General features: G+C 39.3%; 1 protein-coding gene and 1 long non-coding RNA gene across 8 annotated transcripts in view; one reads left to right on the forward strand and one right to left on the reverse strand.

Annotated features, from left to right (window-relative positions):
* Positions 1-16,912, forward strand: part of CBLB (Cbl proto-oncogene B) — a 220,875-nt gene that overhangs the window by 97,223 nt on the left and 106,740 nt on the right. The window lies entirely within an intron of this gene.
* LOC117083573 lies at positions 11,659-15,787 on the reverse strand. Of its 2 annotated transcripts, XR_004437128.1 has the most exons (3): positions 15,627-15,787; positions 13,174-14,293; positions 11,659-11,715 (listed from the first exon to the last, which is right to left on the reverse strand). It is a non-coding gene; the product is annotated as an uncharacterized LOC117083573 (long non-coding RNA). The 2 variants fall into 2 exon arrangements; XR_004437127.1 differs by lacking the exon at positions 11,659-11,715 and having other exon boundaries at positions 12,082-14,293; positions 15,627-15,781.

Genomic DNA, 16,912 nt, shown 5'->3' on the forward strand with positions numbered 1-16,912 from the left:
AGAGTTTCTTTGATGTTATTTGGTAGGATTTTCATGGTTTCAGGTCTTAGATTTAAGTCTTTGATCCATCTTGAGTTGATTTTTTAATAAGGTGAGAGATGGAGATCCAGTTTCATTCTTCTACATGTGGCTTGCCAGTTTTTCCAGCATAATTTATTGAATGGGGATCCTTTTCCAAATTTGTGTTTTTGTATGCTTTGTCGAAGATGAATTAGCTGTAAGTATTTGGCTTTACTTCTGGGTTCTCTATTCTGTTCCATTGGTCTATGTGCCTGTCATTATACCAGTACCATGCTGCTTTGGTAACTATAGCCTTGTGTTGTAGTTTGAGATCAGATAGTGTGATGCCTCCAGATTTGTTCTTTGCTTAGTATTGCTTTGGTGATATGGTCTCTTTTTGGTTCCATACGAACCTTAGGATTGTTTTTTCTAGTTCTGTGAAGAATGTTGATGGTATTTTGATGGGAATTGTATTGAGTCTGTAGATTGCTTTGAGCAGTGTGGTCATTTTATTCTTCCCATCCATGAGCAGGGGATGTGTTTACATTGGTTGTGTCATCTATAATTTCTGTGTTTCAGTGTTTTGTAGTTTTCCTTTGAGAGATCTTTCACCTCCTTCTTTAAATATTTTCCTAAGTATTTTATTTTATTTTTTCAGCTGTTGTAAAGAGGATTGAGTTCTTGGTTTCTCAGCTTGGTTATGTTGGTATATAGCGGTGCTACTGATTTGTGTACATTGATTTTGTGTCCTGAGACTTTACTGAATTCATTTATAAGATCTGGGAGCTTTTTGGATGAATCTTTAGGCTTTTCTAGGTATATGATCACATAATCAGTGAACAACGACAGTTTGACTTCCTTTTTTACAATTTGTATGCTGCTTCTTTCTTTTTTTTTTTTTTTTAATCAGATTGCTCTGGCTATGACTTCCAGTACTGTGTTGAGCAGAAGTGGTGAAGGTGGGGATCTTTGGTTCCAATTCTCAGGGGGAATGCTTTCAACTTTTTGCCTTTCAGTGTGATGTTAGCTATAGGTTTGCCATATATGGCTTTTATTACTTTCGGGTAAATCCCTTCTGTACGTATTTTGTTGAAGGATTACAGAGGGGTGCTGTATTTTATCAAATGCTTTTTCTGGGTCTATTGAGATGATTATATATACACTTTAAAAAATTCCATTTATGTGATGTGTCACATTTATTAACTTGCATATGTTAAACTGTCCTTATATCTCTGAAACCCACTTGATTGTGATGTATTACTTTTTTGTTGTGCTGTTGGATTAGTTAGCTAGTGTTTTGTTGAGGATTTTTGCATCTATTTTCATCAGAGATATTGATCTGTAGTTTGTTGTTGTTATGTTTTCTGGTTTTGATATTAGCATGATAGTGGCTTCATAGAATGATTTAGGGAGGATTCCCTCTTTCTCTGTCTTCTGGAATAGTTTCAGTAGGATTAGTACCAGTTCGTCTTTGAATGTCTGGTAGAATTCAGCTGTGAATCTGTCTTGTCCTGGACTTTGTTTGCATTTTTAAAATTACTGATTCAATCTCACTTCTTGTTATTGTTAGTGGGTGGCAGTAAACCTTACCCAGCTCTCCTGCAGTGGGCAAGGCTGATCTCCCTCCCACAGTGCTCTGCTAACAATGTTTGGTTTAGATCCAGGCAGCCTGTACACAGAACTCAGACCTGCCCCAGGTCATAAGCTTCTCCACATAGAAAGCTGCCGTGGCTTTCAAAAACCCATGCACCTCTTTGTCTGCCTACAACCAGGCACCCAGCTCCTACGCTTCTGTCTGTAGCACACTTCCCGCTTGCTGCAACTCCTCCCGCCCCATTCTGTTCAAGGGAATTTGTTCCACTCGAGATTATATTACAAAATTCAGGTGGGAGGTTCTTTCACCCTGTGTCCTTTCCCTGAGGTCATTGGCTGACTTCCAGAGGGTCCCTGTGAGATATAGTCAGGAATAGCTTCCCTGGGTTCATGCTGGAGACTGGGAATACCTACATGGCTCTTCCTGCTGCTGCTCTTACTTTTTTATTTCCCTAAGTCTGTTCCAGCTGTTGGAGGGGTAAAGGGCTTCTCCAATGGCCTGGATTTTCAGATTCCCCAGTGGGGATGTGTACTCGGAGGCAGGCTCTCCCCCTCTCGCACTCTGAGGACTTAGAGTTTTTCACCTGTCTCATGTAGTAGGCTGTAGCCTACCAATTCTTTCACAGGGTCTGTGGATTCTGTTTTCTTAAGTTCCTGTGTTGGTTCTTTGAAAAAAAATTCACAGTGTGAATCTCTGCACATTATTCTGTCCTTCCAAGTGGAAGAGGAATGCTAACACTGTCTCCAGTCTGCCATCTTGAAAAAAACAAAAACCAACATTGAGAAGATTTAGACATAAATTTCCAAACAAATTATAATTCAATTAGAAACATAGATACTAACTTTTGAATCTTCTTATGTATCCTCTCCTCTCCATACTTAAAAGTTCTCTTCTTCAAATTTAAATTCATACTCTGCATTACCCCAACAACCTTCTGATCGGTCTCCCCATCTCCAATAACAACCTACCCAATTGTTCTTAGGGGACCAGTGAGCTCTCTAAAAAGCAGAGCTAATCATTCCAGTCTTTTGCTTGAAGTGTTTCCATGAATATTAATTCTAGGTTAAAGTCTAAAATCACATTAACATCACAAGCTTTAGAGACTTTTTTTTCTGGCTTCTTTTTTTCTGCTTATGATTTTTGTATACTTAACTCATCTGTGAAGAAACAAACAACTCAATACTATTCGTATTTCCTAATGTATGTCTCATTTTTTACTCCTCATTGTCTTTGGTTTCTTATGTTGCATTCACTGCTTGGATAGGCAGTCACCCATGCCCTACCCAGTGTTGCCACTTTGGAAGCTTTACTTTAGTACCCTAATGGATATCCCTACTCTGTGCTGCCAGGTACCTGAGCTCACATCTGTCATAACAGATTACAGTGAACTGCTGACATGCCCCCATTTCTCAATTGAGAGGTTTCCAATAGACTAGAAAGTTTCTTTGGAGGCAGAGACTGCGTCTGACTTATTTTTGTGTTTCTGAGCCTGATACATTTCCTGGAATGTTTAGGCAATAATAATTGTTTTTGTTTTGTTTTGTTTTGCTTTGTTGTGTTTTGTTTTTGAGGCGGAGTCTCGCTCTTCTTGCCCAGGCTGGAGTGCAATGGTGCCATCTTGGCTCACAGGAACCTCCACCTCCCAGGTTCAAGCAATTCTCCCGCCTCAGCCTCCCGAGTAGCTAGGATTACAGGCATGCGCCACCACGCCCAGCAATTTTTTTTTGTACTTTTAGTAGAGGCGGGGTTTCTTCATGTTGGCCAGGTTGGTCTCGGACTCCCAACCTCAGGTGATCCGCCTGCCTCGGTCTCCCAAAGTTCTGGGATTACAGGCATGAGCCACCCCGCCCAGCAGCAATAATAATTGTTAACAGACTACATGAATAACTGCATGGATGAACAATGTCTATCCTCTACTTTCAATCTGCAATGCCTTCATTATATACAAATTGATCTCTTTTTAAATAATCAGTTCCTACATTTCTATTCCTTAGATGCCTCTCTTCCCTCTTCCTTTTCTTCTGTCCCAGAATTTTGACACCTTTCTTTTTTTTTTTTTTATTATACTTTAAGTTCTAGGGTACATGTACATAACATGCAGGTTTGTTACTTATGTATACTTGTGCCATGTTGGTGTGCTGCACACATCAACTCGTCAGCACCCATCAACTCATCAGCACCCATCAACTCGTCATTTACATCAGATATAACTCCCAATGCAATCCCTCCCCCCTGCCCCCTCCCCGTGATAAGCCCCAGTGTGTGATATTCCCTTTCCCGAGTACAAGTGATCTCATTGTTCAGTTCCCACCTATGAGTGAGAACATGCGGTGTTTGGTTTTCTGTTCTTGCGATAGTTTGCTGAGAATGATGGTTTCCAGCTGACACCTTTCTTTAAGTTCAGTTCAGAAGTCCACTTTTCTGAGTTTTTCTCATTCATTTACACCCTTCCATGTGATCTATGTTAATTACTCTATACTCTGGTTGCTGTTGTATTTTAGACACATTTATATTTTAAAATGTGTTTACTATGTAGGTCTTTCTTGCTTGATTGCAAGAGTCTTCAATGATTTTCTCTGCAAAAGTTGGTGAAAACAGACACGTTTATTAGAGTTGTTCTATGTCAGATTTTGTGTTCAGTGCTTTTACATATGCTAGCCTCATTTTCAATATAATCTTTAAGCTACTCTCTAAACGGTTGTTGAATGAGTCTTTTATGTACTTATACATTGTAGACATTCAGTAGTGTTAGTTGAAATGTATGAATATAAGATGCAACTTTTCTGCCATTTAAGTTCCCTCTTCCTTTACTTATATCTGTTCTTCAGTCAAATTGGCTTATTTGGCTCTATCCTGACACATCAGCAATTACAGGTTTCTATGTCTTTGCTCATATTGCTCCTTCTACTTGAAGATTTTTATAATCTCTGGCATAAAAAATTCTTACTAATCCCTCAAAGATAATCTTGCTCCTGATTTTTCCCATTAGTGTTATTACTAGATCTCTTCTTAAACTTCTCTAAGCTCTGACGTATCTTCTGCATTTACTATTTTTATGGTTTTATTAAAATTATTTGTCTAGTTGTCATACTTCCCCCTAGACTATATGCTCCATGAAATCAAGCTTATTTATTCATCTTTGTATTTCTAAAGTAGCTCAGCACAGTGTTTTATATATAGGCTTTCAGGAACCATTGCACATTTAATTCAGATGAGTTGAGAAGTAGAGGAATGTGCATGAGCATGTGTTTGTGTGAGATGGAGCCTACTTGCTTGATTGACTGGGAGACAGCATACTTAGGGTTAGGCATGCACACTCTGGAGCCAGATTATCTGTCCCTGGACAGGTTCTGACTGCAACATTTACTCACTATGTGACTTTGGGGAATCTAGTTGGTTTTTCTATGCATCTTTTTCCTCATTTATAAAATGTGAATGATACTAATAATAGCTACGGTCTGTGTTTGTTATGAAGACTTAAAGTAGCTAAACCTTACCTGTAAGGCACGTAAAACTGTGTCTGGCATATAATAAACATTCTATTTTGTGGAATAATTAACCAATTTAAACCTTTAATAGTGTTCCAGATACTACCAGCATATTAATTAATTAATTCTCTAAATAATATAATTTACATTTGACTTTGTATGATGGCGGTTTCATACTCCCTAGCAATTTAAAAGCAAAAAAAAAAGAAAAATTAAAAAAATTATTTTGTATGTATCCCAAGATAAAAGTAGAAGTGAAGATAAGAAACTGTCTTGGTTACCATGGGGGGGGGAAAATGATCTATTTATAGCTCAATTTATTGCCTCTACGATTGATTTCCTGCAAAAGCGATAAGGACCTTCTTTGGTTTCCTGTATGTTCCTTTCACTTTTAATAAGAAACAAAGTAAAATACTTTCTTTACCTTTCCAGCGAGTGAGATACATATTCTTCTAGCATATTAACTAGATCAGTTTTCCCTCGAGGTAAAGAAAACACAACTTAATTATATTAAATTAAAAGAGGGAGTATACAGGAGAAATTAAGAGTTTTTACAATGAAAACTTATAGCAGAAAGAGAAAGAAAAAAGAACTAAAGTAGGATTCAAAGAATCACTAGTTAATATTTCTACTAGTTAGCCACCTCCCTTTGTTGCCTGTTAAAAAAAAAAAATCAGGTGTCTTTATGTCAATAAGGAAAATAAAAACTTACATATTTACTGGAGGCCTATTTTGTTCAACTCATTGTAATAAGATACAAAACAACTAAGATGCCAATTGTAATTTTCTACCTATAAGCAATATTCAATTTGGAGAAGACAGGATATAAAAAGAAGATAAATACTTAAAATCAGCTCTGTACAATTAGAAAATCACATAATGTCACAAATAATAAATTAATTTACTAGTACACGCATACCTCAGAGATATTGTGGGTTTAGTTTGAGACCACTGCAATAAAGTATACATCGCTATGAAGTGCATATTGCAATAAAGCAAGTCACATAGATTATTTTTGGCCTCCTAGTGAATATAGAAGTTGTATTTATACTATACTGTAGTCTGTTAGGTGTGCAATAGCATTATGTCTAAAAAACTATGTACCTTAACTAAAAAATATTGCTAAAAAATGCTAACAAGCAGCTGAGCCTTCAGTGAGTTGTAATCTTTTACCTGCTGGAGAGTTGTGCCTCGATGTTCACGGCTATTGACTGATCAGGGTGGTGGCTGCTGAAAGTTAAGGTGACTGTGGCAATTTCTTACAATTAGGCAGCAGTGAAGTTTACTACATCAATTGATTCTTCCTTTCATGAAATATTTATCTATAACATGCAATGCTGTTTGATAATATTTTAGTCACAATAGAGTTTCATTCAAAATTGAAGTCAATCCTCTCAAACCCTGCCACTGCTTTATCAACCAAGTATATGCAGTTTTCTAAATCCTTTATTATAATATCAGCAATGTTCACAGCATCTTCACCTGGAGTAAATTACATTTAAGAAAGCACTTGTTTTGCTTCTCTATAAGAAGCAACGTGTCATCTGTTCAAATTTTATGATTTGCATCAATTTAGCCACATATTTAGGCTCTACTTCTAATTCTAGTTCTCCAGCAAATTCTACATCTACAGTTACTTCTTCCAGTGAAGTCTTGAAATCCTCAAAGTCATCCATGAGATTTGGAATTCACTGTTTCCAAACTCCTGTTATGCTGATATTTTGACCTCCCTGGAATCATAAATGTTCTTAATGGCATTAAAAAGGTGAATCCTTTCCATGAGGTTTTCAGTTTTCTTTGTCCACATCTATCACAATATATGACAGCTATAGCCATAGGAAATGTATTTCTTAAATAGTAAGACTTGAAAGTCAAAATGGCTCCTTGATTCATGGGCTGCAGAATGAGTACTGTGTTAGAAGACATGAAAACAACATTAACCTCTCTGTACATTTCCATCAAATCTTTTGGGTGAATAGGGGCATTGCCAATGAACAGTGCTGTTTTGAAAGGAATTGTTTCCTCTACACAGCATATCTCAACAGTAGGCTTAAAATATTCAGTAATCCAGGTTTTTGTTCCATTTGTAGAACACAGGAAGAGTAGATTTACCATAATTCGTAAAGGACCTAAGATTTTTAGATTGGTGAATGAAACTGCATTTTGAAGCTCTTTTTTTTTTTTTTTTAAATAATAGAAGTTTATTTCTCATAGTTCTGAAGGCTAGGAAGTCCAAGATCAAGGTGCTGACAAAGTGTCTGGTAAGGACCCACTTCCTAATTTATAGATGGCCAAACATCTTTTTGCAATATCCACACATGGTAGAAAGGGTAAGCAACTATCAGAGGCTTTTGTTTTTTTCTTTTTCAACCTTTATTTTGGAGGTTATTTAGGGGGTACATAGGCAAGTTATTGCATATTGCGTGATGCTGAGGTTTGGGGTATGATTGAACCCATCACATAGTTTTGAAGCTAGGTATTGACTTCTCTCTAGCTCTGGCATTTTCTAGACAGCATTTTCTTTCTTCTTAAGGCTGTTTCATCTACATTAATTATCTGTTGTTTTGTATAGCCACATTCATCAATGGTCTTAGCTAGATCTTCTGTATAACTTGTTGTAGCTTCTACATCAGCACTTGGTGCTTCACCTTGCATTTTATGTTAGAGAGAGCTTCTTTTCTTAAACTCAATAAACTAATTTCTGCTAGTTTCAAACTTTACTTCTGAAGCTTCCTTAATTCTCTTACCCTTCATAGAATTGAAGAGAGTTGGGGCCTTGTTTTGGATTAGGCTTTGGCCTAACAGAATGTTGTGGCTAGTTTGATCTAACCAAACCACCAAAACTGTCTCCATATCAGCAGTAAGGTTATTTTGCTTTCTTATCATTCATGTGTTCACTGAAGTAGCATTTTTAATTTCCTTCATGAACTTCTTTCCTTTCACAACTTGGCTGTTTGGTCCAAGAGGCCTCACTTTTGTCCTATGTCAGCTTTAGACATGCCTTTCTCACTAAAATTAATCATGTCCATAATTAGATGTAAAGTGAGAGACTTGTGACTATTCCTTTCACTTGAGCACTTGAGGCTATTTTAGGGTTATTATTCAGCCTCATTTCAGTGTTGTTGTGTCTTAGGGAATAGAGAGTCCCCAGGAGAGGGAGAGAGAAAAGAGAACAGTGTTGGTGGAGCAGTGAGAACATACACCATTAAGTTTGCTGTCTTACATGGGCATGATTCATAGTGCCCAAAAACTATTGGTTTCACACAAAAAATATTGTTTTGAAACTGAAAATCCGGGAATGATGGCAACAATAGGTATGAATTGGGATATGGTAGCAATTGCCTAGACCTGGGTGCCAGCTGTTTTTTTTTACATGATCTCTCTTCCAATTCATCACAGTCCTTTCCTGGGCCTCTTATTTATATTATCTACCTGGTCCCCAGATAGTTGATTTTTTAATATCTGAAAGCTATTTGGAACCATTGGACTAATAGTGTGTGTCCCTGGATTTATAGAGGTCCTGGTCTTAATCCTCTAAACATCTGTTCTCTTCTCTGCTGGATGTGTCTACTTGGGTCAATAAAGGGAGAGACGGTCTCCTTCTAGAGCAAGGATCTTAAAGCCTCGTAAAATAGAGGTAGTATTTCTCCCTGGGTCAAAGGACAGGCATTATCCATTATAAAATGTTTGGGTTCCTCAAGTTCTAGGTTCTACTCCAAAATCAAACCCACAGTTTATGCAGATGTCACCTGGCCCTCTTTGCATTCTTTTGGGAGAATTTGTGTTTAGGGAACAAGTGCAAGGAAATGCCGGTACTCTAGCCACTGCACTTGCTGGAGGTTACAAAGTCCTTTGACTCTGACCCAGTCCTTTGACAGAAACCCAGTGTCTTCTGCCACTATACATGAAACTGATAGGCCAACTTGTTAGCTTGCAAGAAGAGTAGAATCTCAGATTCTTTGATTTTTTAGAATCATGTTCTGCTGGTAGAGAAAGTGTGACTTAATAGCAAAGTAAATAAAAATTACTTATATTAGTCTTTTCTCATGCTGCTGATAAAGACATACCTGAGACTGGGTAATTTATAAAGAAAAAGAAGTTTAATGCACTCACAGTTCCACGTGACTGGGGAGGCCTCACAATCCTGGTGGAAGGCGAAAGGCACTTCTTACGTGGCAGCAGACGAGAGAAAATGAGAGCCAATGTGAGATTTATTCACTACCACAAAAATAGTTTGTGGGAAACCACCCCCATGATTCAAATACCTCCCACTGGGTCCTTCCTACAACATGTGGGAATTATGGGAACTACAATTCAAGATGAAATTTGGGTGAGGACACAGCCAAACAATATCATTCTGCTGCTGGCTCCTCCCATATCTCACGTCCTCACATTCCAAAACACAATCATGCCTTTGCAACAGTCCTCCAAAGTCTTAACTCATTCCAGCATTAACTCAAAAGTCCACAGTCCAAAGTCTCATATGAGACAACAGGAGTCCCTCGCACTTATGAGTAAAATTTAAAGCAAGCAAGTTTTTGATTTTCTGAGTAAAATCAAAATACAGCCATTCTGAATGGGAGAAATTATCCAAAACAAAGGTTCTACAGGCCCCACACAAGTCCGAAATCCAGAGAGCCAGTCAAATCTTAAAGTTCCAAAATGATTTCCTTTGACTTCATGTCTCACATCCAGGGCACGCTGATGCAAGAGGTGGGTTCTCGTGGTCTTGGGCAGCTCCACCCCTGTGGCTTCGCAGGGATACAATCTCCCTCCTGGTTGCTTTCACAGGCTGGTATTGAGTGTCTGTGGCTTTTCCAGGTGCACAGTGCAAGCTGTCGGTAGATCTACTATTCTGGGGTCTGAAGGACAGTGGCCCTCTTCTTACAGCTCCACTAGTCAGTGCCCCAGTGGGGACTCTGTGTAGGGTCTTCGGCCCCACATTTCCCTCCCACACTGCCCTAGCAGAAGTAGGTCTCTGCCCTTACAACAGATGTCTACCTCCACAAGGGCCGTGCCCCCGCAACAAACTTCTATCTGGATATCCAAGCATTTCCATACATCTTCTGAAATCTAGGCAGAGATTCCTAAACCTCAACTTCTTGACTTCTGTGCACCTGCAGGCTCAAACACCATGTGGAAGCTGCCAGGACTTGAGGCATGCACCCTCTGAAATAAAAGCTTGAGTTCAATGTTGGCCCCTTATAGCCGTGGCTGGGATGCAGGGCACTAAATTCTGAGACTGCACAAAGGAGCAGAGCCTTGGGTCCAGCCGATGAAACTATTTTTTCTTCCTAGGCCTCCAGGCCTATGATGAGAGAGGCTGCCATGAAGACCTCTGACATGCCCTGGAGACGTTTTCCTCATTGTCTTGGTGATTAACATTTGGCTTCTCCTGACTTGTGCAAATTTCTGCAGCTAGCTTGGGGTTCTCCTCAGAGAATGTGTTTTTCTTTTTTATCACATTGCCAGGCTGCAAACTTTCTGAACTTTTATGCTCCACTTCTTCTTTAAACATAAGTTCCAATTCCATATCATATATTTGTGAATGAATAAAACCTAATGCTTTTAACAGTACCCAAGTCACCTCTTGAATGCTTTGCTGCTTAGAAGTTTCTTCTGCCAGATGCCCGAAATTATCTCTCTCAAGTTAAAAGTTACACGATTTCTAGGGTGGGGCAAAATGCTGCCAGTCTCTTTGCTAAAACATAGCAAGAGTCACCTTTACTCCAGTTCCCAGGAAGTTCCCCATCTCCATCTCAGTCCATCTCAACCTGCACTTCATTGTCCAGATCACTGTCAGCATTCTTGTCAAACCATTCAACAAGTGTCTAGGAAGTTCCAAACTTTCCCACATCTTCCTCTCTTCTTCTGAGCCCTCCAAACTGTTCCAACCTCTCCGTTACCCAGTTCCAAGGTTGGATCCACAGTTTTGGGTATCTTTACAGCAGCACCCCACTCTACTGGCAGCAATTTACTGTATTAGTACATTTTCACATTGCTGAAAAAGACATACTGAAAACTGGGGAGTTTGTAAAGAAAAAGAGGTTTAATGGGCTCACAGTTCCATGTGGCTGGGGAGACCTCACAATCATGGCAGAAGACAAAAGGCACATCTTACATGGCAGCAGAGAAGAGAAAATATGAGAGCCAAGCAAAAAGGGAAACCCCTATAAAACCCTCAGATCTCATGTGATTTATTTACTACCACGAGAATAGTATGTGGGAAACTGCCCATTATTCAGTTATCTCCCGCCCAGTCCCTCCCACAACATGTGGGAATTATGGGAGCTATAATTCAAGATGAGATTTGGATGGGGAGACAGCCAGACCACATCATTATTAAAGTCAGTGTGTAGGGGGTAGGTGCAGTGGCTCATGCCTGTAATCCCAGTATTTTGGGAGGCCAAGGCAGGTGGATCACTTGAGTCCAGAAGTTCGAGACCAGCCTGGCAACGTGGCACAACTCTGTCTCTACAAAAAATACAAAAATTAGCTAAGTATGGTGGTGCACACTTTAATCTCAGCTACTTAGGAAGCCGAGGCACCAGAATCGCTTGAGCCTGGAAGGTCGAGGTTGCAGTGAGTCAAGACCACGCTCCTGCACTCCAGCCTGGGTGACAGAATGAGACCCTGCCACAAAACAAAACGAAATGAGAAACAAAAACAACAACAGTAAAGTCAATATGTGGGTATTTACGTTTCAGTAATAGACTGCTAATGATTGATTTTCTGTTCTTCCTTATTTTAAATGTTAGTTATTAATAGGAAATGCAATAGTTGTTTTTCTTGCATAGATTTGTTTTTGTTAGTCTTTAATAACAAAGGAGTTATTTAAAATATCAGTAGTTTTATTAAAATGACTTTTTGATGGATTTAATTATGCACAGCAATATATGCACAGTTTTTTTCTTTCAGAGTTTTAGAAATGTTATCAGAAGCTCTTTATTTTTTGCCTCAGTTTATCTTATACATCTAGGAGACTTCACCCATTGGTTGTTAATTTAATTGGCTCATGTGGAGAGACTTACAAGGAACTTGGTTTTATTATTGCCTTTTGTTTTTTTTATAATTCTGAGCTCTTATTGCTTAAAGGAAAGATCATTTTAAAACCTTACTTAGACCTCTCTTTGGCAGCACTTTCTGGAGTATGTAATTTTTAAATTTTATTTAATCTGACTTCAGCATATCAAAAGTATCTTGCATAACCTGTGAGCTGCTGTATCTCATAAATTTATCCTGTATTAGTGAACTTTCAGAGAATATATACTGAAGAACAGTTAAAGAAAAGAACAAGTATTAATTGTTTTAAAACCGAAATCTTTCTATTTTTTACAGTCAGTGACTTCTAAGTGGAAAAGTTTTAAATGGAATTTTTACACATTATTATGGATTATACTTGCAGCACCTCTTCCTGTTCCTTTCCACTAATGAACTTTATTTTCAAAGCCGGAAAATAAATAGAATTATGTAAAAATAATTTTACAGCAAATTTATTGTTTATTATGTTCAAAGGTTAGCATGTGAGACCAGAAGCTAGAAAGCATCAAATCTATCATGTGAACAAAATAATTGAGAAGATTAGAAATAATACTGCAGACACTATTTCCTGTGTTCCTGCAATCTTATAAAAATATGATTCTTGATTTAGGCTTCAGAATATGAATATGTGAAAGATACTTGTCCACTATACAGAGAAGTAATGATGGCCGCAGCTGCCTGTCTGAAGCGGCTGCTGTGAAGATGCTGCAATAGGGGAGGCATGGCCAGGACTGTGTGCTCCATGGAGTGGGTGGGATCTGAGAACAGGCAGGAACCCCACCCTCTTCCGCGTTAATGGGGTTGGAGCCCCATGCTTCCAGGAGCAGCTGCAGCTGTGAGCCTGGGCATCCCTACACTCTTGGGGGCCCGGGAACTCCCCTTACCCCAGCAGGCTTGGAAGTGCCTGCTCCTGCTGTCTGGCCTCACCCTGCTCCCAGTGCCTGCTCCGGGATGGAGCAAAGCTGTGGCCAAGCATGGGCACTGTTGTGACCTGGCTGGGTGTGCACACACTCAGGGTGGCGCTGACATGCCAACCCCCTGCCAACTCACCCCTTTCCAAACTTTGGGACCAAGGAGCACTGGAGGGAGGCCAAGAGGGTAGGATTGAGGGCTGCTCCACGTGGGCCTGCAGGCGACCCTCCACAGAAACACCCGGGGCACCTGTAGATGACATGATTGGTGGCAGCAGGAGGCAGACAGGCTCATGGGTGGAAAGGCGCAGGTCCCCACTGAAGCCCCATCTTCAAGACAGGGATAGCCTACAGCCTCAGGGCTGGGCTGTCAGTTCCTGGTGGAGTTCACAGTGGGAGTGAAAACTTGCGGTGCTTTTTCTGGGCCTGCCTGTGGACCAGTCAGCACACACACCCTCCCTTCTGAGCCCATAAAAACCTCCAGACCCAGCCAGACTCACACAGACATCAGACTACCAGCTGCAGGAAGAAGCTACCCAATTTGAGTCTCTTTGACTCCTTGGGATGATCTGCCTGCAGAAAGGGAGCTGCCCACTCTGGGTCTCCTGAGTGCTGTTCTGCTGCTCAGTAAAACTGCTTTCTGCCTTCCCACCCTCCAGTTGTTTGTATACCTCATTCTTCCTGGACACGGGACAAGAACTCAGGGACTGCCAAATGGCAGGACTGAAAAAACAGTAACACAAACAGGGCTGAAATGTACCCAACCTCTACTCCCTCCACTCCCCACATTGTGAGGAGTGAGAAGGAGAGAAGAGCTGTGGCCCTTCGGGGAGCCCACACCTACAGGCTCCCTGAGCTAGGGCTGTGACACCCCATTTGGGGCTCTGTAGTTTCTGGAGTCTCCAAGCTTTTGGGTGCCACTGTGTTCCCCTCCTCCAGACACAGGTACGCACAGCGGAAGCCACTTGCTGTACATCAGATCCTGCCACCGGCTTGCCCAGAGCCAGTGCCTGTGCTGGTGCCCGGAGCTGCCCGCCCTGCTACAGCAGCCAATGTGCGTGGCTGTGCGCAGTGGCCGACTCCACACTCACTTGCTTATGCACCACTTGTTGCTCCACGTCTGACTCGCCCTTGGCAGGTGTGGGATCTGTGCTGGTAGTGCAAGGTGAGTGTGGCCTGCCAGGTCAAGTTGGTGGAATGAGCCCAGCAGGCCTGAGGAAAACTCGGGTAATGGTGCCACCAATCACAGAGGTTTCTGGCTGGAAAAGCGATACACAAACAATAAGTGACAGTAGTGCTTATCTACACTATAGACGAAGTGTTACGAGCTTTTTGACAAATAAAAATTATCCAGCATAAATACCCAGCATCTATGTCTTTATCAGTGTCAGGAATTTTCATGTATGAGGAAGAGTGGTTCAATCTAATTATGAATATCCTTGGTAACTATGGTTACCATCCTATCAAAGATGACTTGCTGTATGGTGACTGTGTGACCAGAGTGTTTTGATATGCTGTTTCTGTAGGTTGCTGGAAAACAATTGCTTTTCCCTTGTTGATAGAACACCAAGAGTAATAATGGCCTGATAAGAGTCTATCTTCATATTCTTAAAAAATGGAGTCGTGAAAAAAGAAAGTTGGATTTAAGGAATAACTGTATGCAAAATGTCAACAGACTTAGGAATCACAGTGCTAATATTTTGTGTCCATAATGTAATCAAAACATGTCAAATATGTTACAAATATCCTATTATCTTCTGAACAAAGCTTGCCCTCGATTTAAAGATACTGACATTGAACATATCTTAGTTGATCAAGGTGAATTTTCTGACAAAATTTACATAAAATTAGAAATAGAGTTGGGCTACTATATATAGAACATATTTTATTTTTGTTTAAAATGAGGATGATAGTATATATTCCTGAGCTACAAGATCCTGAGCTATGGATCTTAAACACCTGCCACCACTAATACCATAGCAACAGAACAAACCAACAATAAACAAACACGTCGATTTCCTTGTTTGTATTAAGGTAGTTACTTTGTTTATTCCCCCATATCTGTGTTTTAGTCTTAGATTTTTAGTATAATATTTTTAAAAAATTAAATATATGATTGAAGTTTAATGTACATGGAGAAAAGTACACAAATCATACATGTAGAGTGAGAAATTTTTATGAAGGAAACATACCCATGTATCTGCTACCCAGGTAGTAAGGTACCTTACTACCTCCATCTTGGAGGACGCCCTCTCTCAGCCCGTCAGAAAGTCTCACTAGTTCTGATACATGGCATCATAAAATTATACATAGTTGAAATCATACTAATTATAGTGTTTTGGAAAAAAACTGGCTTCTTCCTCTTTTTATGTCTATGGAATTCAACTCTGTACTTGCATGCAGCACTACTTTGTTCATTCTCCTTGCTTTATTGTATAGCTGTACCACAATTAACCTATTCATTTGATTATTTATTTATAAATTACCCAGCCTCAGGTATTTCTTTATAGCACTGCTGAAACAACCTAACACAGAAACTGGATATATAACATCAAGTATAATTTATAAATAAAAGAGGTTTATTGGGCTCACCGTTATGCAGGCTGTACAGGCATGATGCTAGCATCTGCTTGGCTTCCAGGCAGGCCTCAGAGAGCTTTTGCTCATGGCAGAAGGTGAAGCAGAGCCTGCATGTCACATGTGGCAAGAGCAGGAGGAAGAGAGAGCAAGGGAGGTGTCATGCACTTTTAAACAGCCAAATCTTGTAAGAACTCACTGTCGTGAGGACAGCACCAAGGAAATGGTGCTGTACCATTCATGAGAAATATGCCCCCATGATCCAATCACCTCCCACTGGGCTCTACCTCCAAAACTGAGGATGACAGTTCAACATGAGGTTTGGGGGGAACAAATATCCAAACTATATCATCCAGTGTTTATATATGGGTACCTGTTTCTAAAATTTTAGTTTTGTTCCATCTGTGTGTCTATGCTTGTACCAATGCCACATTGTCTTAATTAATGTAAAGAGTATATACTTGTTAATGTTCTTAGTGAAGATTACCTTTTTTTGTTCTTGACTCTTGCATTTCCCATATAGTTCAGAACCAGTTTATTAGTATATACTACAAAAAATGCCTCCTGGGATTGTTTATTTGAGTTATATTAAATTTTTAGGCCAGTTTGGGAAGAACTGACTCTTTGTAATACGAATCTACCATTAAAGTGTTATATACCTTTGTTTATGTTTTTTATATGGCTGTGTATGTGTGTATGTTGATATTTTTGCTTTGCTCATCTATTGTTAGCTTTATTTCTATTTATTTGGAACTTTTAGATAGCATTATAAAAATCAAATGTTTAAAGTTTCATTTTCTAGTTATATGTAGCCAATATAAGAAAGACAGCTGATATTTTATATCAATTTTGCATTCAGCAACCATGTTCAATTTTCTTATTTCCTGTAGTTTAATCTGTAAAATTTTTGTATTTTCTACACATGAAGCTGTGTCATAAGCAGACACTGCTTTATGTTTTTCATTGATTCTTCTACAATTATATATATTTAAAAGTTTTAGTACATCTTCTATTCTTTTAGTACACCAGAGCATATTAGACATATAAAAAGTTAAAAACCATGTACAAATTCAGAAAATGTATTTTTTAAATCACTTATAATCCCTTCCACCGCAATCCAGTTATTAAATTTGTGGTATCTCCAGACATTATAGTTTAACATTGGATCATAAAGGACAAACTTTTAAAAATACTGTTTCCATTTAGTAATATCCCAATAACACTTTTTCATGACAATAAATATTTTTCTGCACAAAATTGTTACTAGTGAATGTATTTATTTTCAAATATTTTGCTCTTAT

Source organism: Trachypithecus francoisi, unplaced genomic scaffold (genome assembly GCF_009764315.1).
Source record: "Trachypithecus francoisi isolate TF-2019V2 unplaced genomic scaffold, Tfra_2.0 Lachesis_group0, whole genome shotgun sequence".
In the NCBI taxonomy this organism is placed as follows: domain Eukaryota; kingdom Metazoa; phylum Chordata; class Mammalia; order Primates; family Cercopithecidae; genus Trachypithecus; species Trachypithecus francoisi.